Below are 8,091 nucleotides of genomic sequence, written 5' to 3'. Positions count from 1 at the left end.
TGAGCCACCCAGGCACCCCTAGGGTTCATTCTTTAAACATTTGGTAGAAGTCTCCAATGAAACCATTTGGCTCTAAATATTTCTTTATTGAGAGTTTTAAATTATGGTGTCAGTTTCTTTAGTAATTAAGGCTATTCAAACAATCCACTTCATGATGGGTGAGTCGTGGTGGTTTCCCTGTCCCTCCTGCTAAGTACAACCAAAACAACTGGACATTGTATGTGAAACAAACATGGTGAGACTCCGAAGTGCAGAGAAGAAGGCCAGCTGGCAAGGGACCTCGGGACCCAAGGAACAAATCATGATGAGTCCCCTGAGTTTTCTTTTTGCCTTGTAATCAACCAACTATAGTCTAAATTTACTTAATTCTTTTTTCTTTCTTTCTTTCTTTCTTTCTTTCTTTCTTTCTTTCTTTCTTTCTTTCTTTCTTTCCTATTATTTTATTTCCCAGAAATGTATGTCTTTGTGTTTAGTTTCATTACATTTGAGAAACATCTTGGGGACCAGTCACCATGCCGGGTGTTGACAATATATGTACAACCCCTTCCCACAAACAGTTTACAATCTAGCCACAGCAACAGTTACAGCTAGTGTATTAAGGAAAATTTGGGGTACAGTAAGATCCACAGATCAGAAGGGGGTTCTGGCTGAACCGGCCTCACATGACCATGATCTGTGGCTGCACATCCCCAGCGTCCTTGCTGCACGGGAGTGCCCGTATCTGACAGTCTGGACACCTATTGCCATCGTCCTGTCTTTAACAAGAATCAGAAAATTTTTTTTCTTTAACAGGGCCACAGTCTTATAAAGTTTGGATTGGATTTCTAAGCTTTGAAAGGTTAGAAAAAAATCTAACTCATGGTTAGATTTTTCAGTATAAAGCTTGAACTAATGATTCCCTCTGACAGGGCTCAGGGTATCTTGGCGCCTGGGCATGTTGAACATTTTAAGCTGAAGGGATTTGAGAAATGACAGGCGGTAGACGGGTTCTCTGACCTCCCCTTTCCCTGAAGCTGGCTTAAGACCCTCAAATGACTGGTGCCTTCCGTTTGCCCTGAGCAGCAACGCTGAGAAAAATCTGGACGAACAGACCTTGATTTTGGTTTACTACACCGACCTTCCACCTCATCCTGTCTTGCGGCCCCACGACTGTCCACTCTTCATCAAACCTGGCACAAAAACACTCAGGCTTAACCATTTCCGAGGGTCTTTACTTCCTTACGCGGGCTCCCGTGTCATGTAGAACTTACAAAAAATCCATTTGTCTGCTTTTCTCCTGCTCATCTGTGGCATCAGTCTTTGTTTGCTTTCTTTTCAGGAACTTTTTTCTCTCCTTACGCTTTCTTACGGTAGCTATCTTGGATTTTTCATTGCGAGCTAAGTTACGTGAAATTAAATTAATGACAACTTATTATTCCCCAAATAGAAGGCACTCTAGAGACCTGGCTCCCTTATGGTTCTGCTGAAGGCTCCAATTCCAGCGAGAGTTGGGTTTGTTTGGTCTTCCAGAGTGGAAATCTCAGCAGTGCGTGTGCTCTGGAGTCTACTGGGAAGTGAAAAACAAAGCAAAACATGTTGATATCCCAGCCCTAGCCCAGAAATTCCGATTGCCGGTAACTGGCCTGAGCTCCCACTGGAGGACCCTGCCGCCTCCGTGGCGGGAGAGGAGCACTCCCTGGGGTGGGCCAAGCGTCTGGCCTCATATGCAGTGCTCCGGGGAAGGTGTGCTGGGGGTTGTTCCTGCCCAGTGGTCTGGAGATATAACTGAGAACAAAATCTTTTCGCACCCCAGAAAACCTCCATAAAGGCCGAAAAGAAAGAAAACAATGTTGTGGGGAGCCTGGGTGGCTCAGTTGGTTAAGCATCCGACTCTTGGTTTTGGCTCAGGTCCTGATCTCACGGTGAGATCAGAGTGGTTTCCTTCTGCCTCTGAGGTGCTTTCAGGGGGTTGTCTGTCACATTTGGGTTTAGTGCTAATTTGATAACAACACTCTTTTTTCTCTCTCTTTGTTTAATGTTTATGTATTTATTTTGAGACACACACACAGGCGGGGGGCGGGAATCCCAAGCAGTCTCTACGCTATCAGCACAGAGCCCAACGTGGGGCTCAAACTCACGAACTCTGAGGTCATGACCTGAGCCAACAACCAGAATCCGAGGCTTAACTGACTGAGCCCCCGAGGCGTCCCCTGATTTACATGTTTTATGAAATGATTGCTATAGGTTCAGATAGTCCACCTTCTCGTATAGACTCACTGCCTCCCAAAGAAATATATTTCTGATACAAACCCATCTTGTTGGCACTATCACTAGCACCAACTATTTTTGAAAATGCTATTTGAGGGGCGCCTGGGTGGCTCAGTCGGTTGGGCGACCGACTTCGGCTCAGGTCATGATCTTGCAGTCTGTGAGTTCGAGCCCCGCGTCGGGCTCTGTGCTGACAGCTCAGAGCCTGGAGCCTGTTTCAGATTCTGTATCTCCCTCTCTCTCTGACCCTCCCCCGTTCATGCTCTCTCTCTGTCTCAAAAATAAATAAACGTAAAAAAAAATGCTATTTGATTGAATATTTTATTGTAAGGAAGCAATTTCATTAGAACCATGCACCTTATCTCTTTGCCGTAAAGTTTATCCTTTTACATATTCGGTATATTTTATAAAAGCAGACTTTGTCTCAGAGCATTGTGGATTCACAACAAAATTAGGGGTAAGGTACAAAGGATTCCCACAAGCGCCCCCCACACACACACCCATGCAGCTTCCCCACCATCAGCATCCCCACTGGATGGAGCCTTGCCTGTAGTCTTTTCAGCACCGAATGATATTCCATTCTCTGGAACCCTAGCTATTCTCTAAACGCGAGCTTCTTCCAAAATTTCTTTACAAGCTACCCCTCACATTAAAATGGATCAGAAGGCAAGTGTCTCGCAGGGAGAGAGGGGCATCACTCCTAGGAGCACTAAATGGTAGTGCTATTTGATGTGGGAAACAAAGCCAAAAGAAAAAAGAATTTCCTTATGCCTCCAGCCGACTGACAAGGCCTTGGGACAGGCCAAGTGACCTTCCTGTAGGAGCTCAGCTGCCTGGATGATGACACTTTGAGGGCAAAAGGCAACCTTAGGTTGACATTATCCTGACCTCTGGTATCCTGTAAATCTACTTTAACATACAAACATTCCTTTGTAAAGTTCCTTTATCTCTGCCCCCAAGATATATGTTGGTAATCATCCTCTAAGCGTGGGGCCACCTGATATAAATCTGATCTCGTGACTGAGTTTTTACGAAACAGTAATAAATGACCTTTTCCTGACAGCAGCTAGCCCCTCAAGGTCCTGGAAACCTGGCTTCCAAAATTCCTTAGAGACTTACACTGTCCCTGACCCCCTCCCAACCTGAGGGTACATAATCAGTCACCCCTCACAACCCCAGTTGTGCCCAGTGCAGCTCTTTCTGCCCACGGATCCTGTCCCCGTGCTTTAATAAAACCTCCTTTCTGCACGGAAAATGTCTTTAGAATTCTTTCTTGACCACCCACTATGAACCCCGACATTTCCACATCACTATTTACTACCTTTTTGTTCTATTTCTCAAGGTGTTCAGAATCCCAATGAACAGCAGGTATGTAATTTATGGGGTGCCCCTCGGAGATGCCATTCAGTGACCTCCCGATATTATTAACCTAACCAGCAACTGGCTGTAGTGTTTCATTTTAAATGAAATAAGTTCTACCATAGTTTTTTCAAAGTTCTTTTCTCTCTCCTCACCCTTCCTCCTATATTATGTTCATGCAGTATTTTCTTCACCTGCGGCTTTCTGTCTGGGACTGAATAAAGTTTGTTGTTTCAGCAAGATTGAAATTTCCTTTTATTTTTATTTATTTTAATGTTTATTTATTTTTGAGAGAGAGAGTGAGAGCAGGGGAGGGGCAGAGAGAGAAGGAGACACAGAATCCAAAGCAGGCTCCAGGCTCTGAGCTGTCAGCACAGAGCCCGACTCGGGCTCAAACCTAGAACCGTGAGATCATGACCTAAGCCAAAGTGAGATGCTTAACCAACTGAGCTACCCAGGCGCCTCAAGACTGAAATTTCCTTATCCACATATAATCCTTTAAAGGAATACACTCACCCCAAAATTCACAGGGTTCCTGTGGCTGCGGATTATTGCTGAACTCCTTTTGTAGCTAAGGAATAAAAAAGCTGGCATTTATGGGGTGCTTACTACGTACTGGGTGACGTGCTAAGTATTTCACATTGCTAAGTCATTCTGTTTTTACAAACAGACTTAGGAGGTACGGACAGTTATTACCTCTGGTCTGGATAATGAGTGAACTGAGGCCTGAAGAGAACCCACAACTCCTTAGCTGGAAGAGACAGAGCCAGATTTAAAAAAAAAAATTTTTTTAACGTTTATTTATTATTGAGAGAGGCAGAGCACGAGCATGGGAGGGGCCGAGAGATGGGGAGACACAGAATCCGAAGCAGGCTCCAGGCTCTGAGCTGTCAGCACAGAGCCCCACGCGAGGCTCAAACTCACAAACCGAGAGATCATGACCTGAGCCAAAGCAGGATGCGTAACCGACTGAGCCACCCAGGTGCCGCAGAGAGGGAATTTTAAACGCTGCAGTACTGGTGCCATACGGACCCCTGTCACCATGACTGTCCTCCAACCTGGGCAGCGTATCTGGCCACCATTAAAAATTTGAGGTTATTGGGGCGCCTGGGTGGCCCAGTTGGTTGAGCATCCGACTTCGGCTCAGGTCATGATCTCACAGCTCGTGAGTTCGAGCCCCGCGCTCTGTGCTGACTGCTTCGGATTCTGTGTCTCCCTCTCTCTCTGCCCCTAACCCACTCTGATCCTGTCTCTGTCTCTCTCAAAAATAAACATTAAAAAAAACCTTTTTTTTTAATTGAGGTTATTAAGGGCTGTAGGGAACCAAAACACTCCACCCACAAATAAGCCACTTTGGCATAAGGATTATTTTGAGCTGAAGACAAGTGAGAAACAGCAGAGGCCAAAGCAAGCTCTCCGCCCTCCGCCCTCCCGCCTCCCGACCGCTCCCCCGCTTGCGTCAAAGCTGAAGGTAAATCCGCATTTGCGAAGGTGTCTCCCGGGACGTCCGGGGAAGATTCTACATGACAAAGCTGCTAAAACCGCCGCCGCGGGGGCAGGACACCTGTTCCTGAGCCCCGTCCCCTCCCCACAGGTGGGCCGTTGGCCGGACGCCACACGAGCCCCGCGGTGGCCGCCCCTTCGAGCGTCCGCCCAGCGGGAGAGCCCCCCAGGGAGGGCGGAAGCAGCTTTCCTGCCCCGCGGAGCGAAGGCTCTGCTCACAGTGGGGCCGGGCACGCTCATCAGTGTCCCGGGGGCCGGGTGGGGGCCCAGGATACGGAAGAGCAGGCCGCACGGCCGGCGGCGGGAAGGGCGGGAAGCTCGTGGTGCCACCAAGGGGGGCCTCCTTGCACATCCTGAGAGCAGGAAACGTTTATTCAGTCACCGAACCAAACTCCTGTTGCTAAGCCTGGGGCGTCGGCAGGGGTCCGGGCGCGGGGAACCGACCGGGTTAAACACAGCAGCAGGAGGCTTTATCCCGTGGTTAGGGAGGAGGAGGGGGTCAAAGAGGGAGGGAAGCCTGAGGTTTCCGCCTCCCTCCCTTCCCCCACCTGCCCTTCCAGGGCCCTGTCCCCCTCTCAGGCACGGGCTCCCGCCGGTGGAGACTCCAGACCCGGCTCGGACTGGGTGCTCCGTAAATGTTGGAGGACAAAAGAGGGGTCCCCGAGCTCAGGCCGCGGGGCGGGACCCGGTGGGGACCGGGGGCGGATCCCCGAGCTCAGGCCGCGGGGCGGGACCCGGTGGGGACGGCGCGCGGGGCCGGACCTCGTGGGGACGCGGCGCGGGTCCTGCAGGTGGAACCGAGAACCAGTGTGTGCGTCCCCCCGCCCCCACTCCCGTCTCGATTTTTGCATCTGTCGGGCTGGCTCGTCCCTGGAACAGGTTTTGGGGCACTCCCGGACAACCGGGGCAGCAAGCCCTCGCTGTCCCACGTCTCCGGACCACGAGGGAGGGAACACGCGGGTCTCCGCCTCCTCCGCTTCCGAAATTAAGCACGCGCGCACGCGGTGTCTGCGGATTTAAATCTGCTGCTTCACCGGGACTCTTGTGCCCGACCTTCAGACAGGCTCCTCGCTCGGCCCCTGAAGACGAGCTCGGCAAAGAATCCTGCTGAGTCTGTTTAGCCCGGATTCCCCCCCGCGGATAGCGGACCCCTCACCCCACCCCGACGTCAGACCACGCTCCCGCCTGCCGCAAGCATCCCATCCGGCGGGGTTCGCCGGAACCCCCCACCTGGCTGGCGCCTGTGGGTGGTTTTCCACCCACCCACCCACCCTCCGTCCCCCGCGTGTCCCACACCCCCGCATCCCTGCAGCACCGCAGCTGGGCCCTGCCCCCTGCCCCACGGCCTGGAATAAACAGCCCCTCACCGTTTGATCAGGTGACACTTTTGGCTTGTTGCAGAAGGAAACCGAAGTCGCTTGTTTCTTCTCGTTTCGTTCCTAGGAGTGACCAGTCTGTGCTTGGCAGGAAGGGGGGCTTCACCCCCAAATTCCTTCCTTCTTTGGTGCAGGCCACGCGGCGCTTAGGAGACGGCAGTGGTAGGCGGGGAAGAATTCGCTTCTTTCTCAGAGCTGGGTGGGAACGCGTGTCTGTCCGTCGGCCCCTGGTGTCGTGGGGACATAGGCACAGGCGCCGGTTCCCTGCAGCTCGCCCCGGGGCTCCTCCACCTCGGCCTACTTGCTTGGTTAAGACTGGATTTGTGCTCATCTGCTTCCCCTTTATTTTTGAACAAAACCTTCTGCAAACAGACAGGAGGGAGGAAATCAGAGCTAGATTGATTGATGAACAAACGCAAATCGGGTAGGAATGTCGCTGCCACTTGTACGATTCACCATCAGAACTGTCATCCCGCTAAAGAGATACGTCAGTTAAGCAGACAGGCTCTTCTGGTGCCGCTGAAGCCCACACTGGACTTTGTTTTCACCCCCACAAAGTACAGAGACAGCTTCCGGGCCAGAGCAGGAACTGGTTCCCTGGACGGTTCAGAGCATCATTCCCGGGGCCCCTTTGCAGGCTACAGTTAGACTCTTTTGGATATCAAGTAAGATATATATAGGAAAAGGGAATCGATGTGTTGATATAATCCAGTGTAACCCAGCCAGCGTTGAGTTCACTCCTTGGTGAGTCACAGACGGACCTACAGCCGGTGAGCCTTCGCACAAGGAAACTGTATTTGCAGCAAATAAGGAGCTCGTGGAGAATAACTCCGGGAGCAAGGGTGGATGGGGCCCCTTTGTTTAGGATTAGGACGAATATTTAGGTAGGGAAGCCTCGTCACTGAACACAAAGGCCAGCGTAAGTTCATGTGGTTCTTAAGGAAACACGACTGTACCTGTAAATGAGGCTTGTGCTTTTCCCTGAGGGAGGGGGGAAGAATTTAGGGTTATAATGAGGTGAAGGGAACTGTCTGTCACTCTGTGGGTCACTGTAGGGTCCTTCCGTGCAGGTGCCAGGTGGGGATCCCGCTCACAGCTCGCTCTGGTCTGGGTAGGTGCTAGTGCTTGGCTGGGGGCGGGTGGCGTTCGGTTTCCTTGCTGTGCCCGGCGGGTCCTCTGAGGTAAGAGATCAGCTGGACAGAAGAGTTTAAGGAAAAATGTGGGACGCAGATGGGTGGGGACAGCAGGTGAGCCGCAGAGGGCAGGTCCCGGGGTCTAGCTGAGGAAGCCAGCACAGTTTACATTATGGCTTCAAAAGGTCTCTGTCAAACCAAATAGAAAATGTGTAAGATTGTAAACTAACATTTTAGATCATCTTTCTGGAGTGTGATTTCTCCTTGGCCTGGAGCTTAGAAGCACGGGCCCAGGGGCGCCTGGGTAGCTCAGTGGGTTAAGTGTCTGACTTTCAGCTTTAGCTCCGGTCATGAGCTCACCTTTTGTGAGTCCTGAGTCCCGCATCGGGCTCTGCACTGACAGTGCGGAGCCTGCTTGGGATTCTCTCCCTCTCTGCTCCTCCCCGACTTGGGCTGTCTCTCTCTCTCTCTCT

Source organism: Lynx rufus, unplaced genomic scaffold (genome assembly GCF_022079265.1).
Source record: "Lynx rufus isolate CCGP_SWC_20201006 ecotype Redwood Valley unplaced genomic scaffold, mLynRuf1.p SCAF_10, whole genome shotgun sequence".
In the NCBI taxonomy this organism is placed as follows: Eukaryota; Metazoa; Chordata; class Mammalia; order Carnivora; family Felidae; genus Lynx; species Lynx rufus.
Note: the sequence above shows the minus strand (reverse complement) of the source record.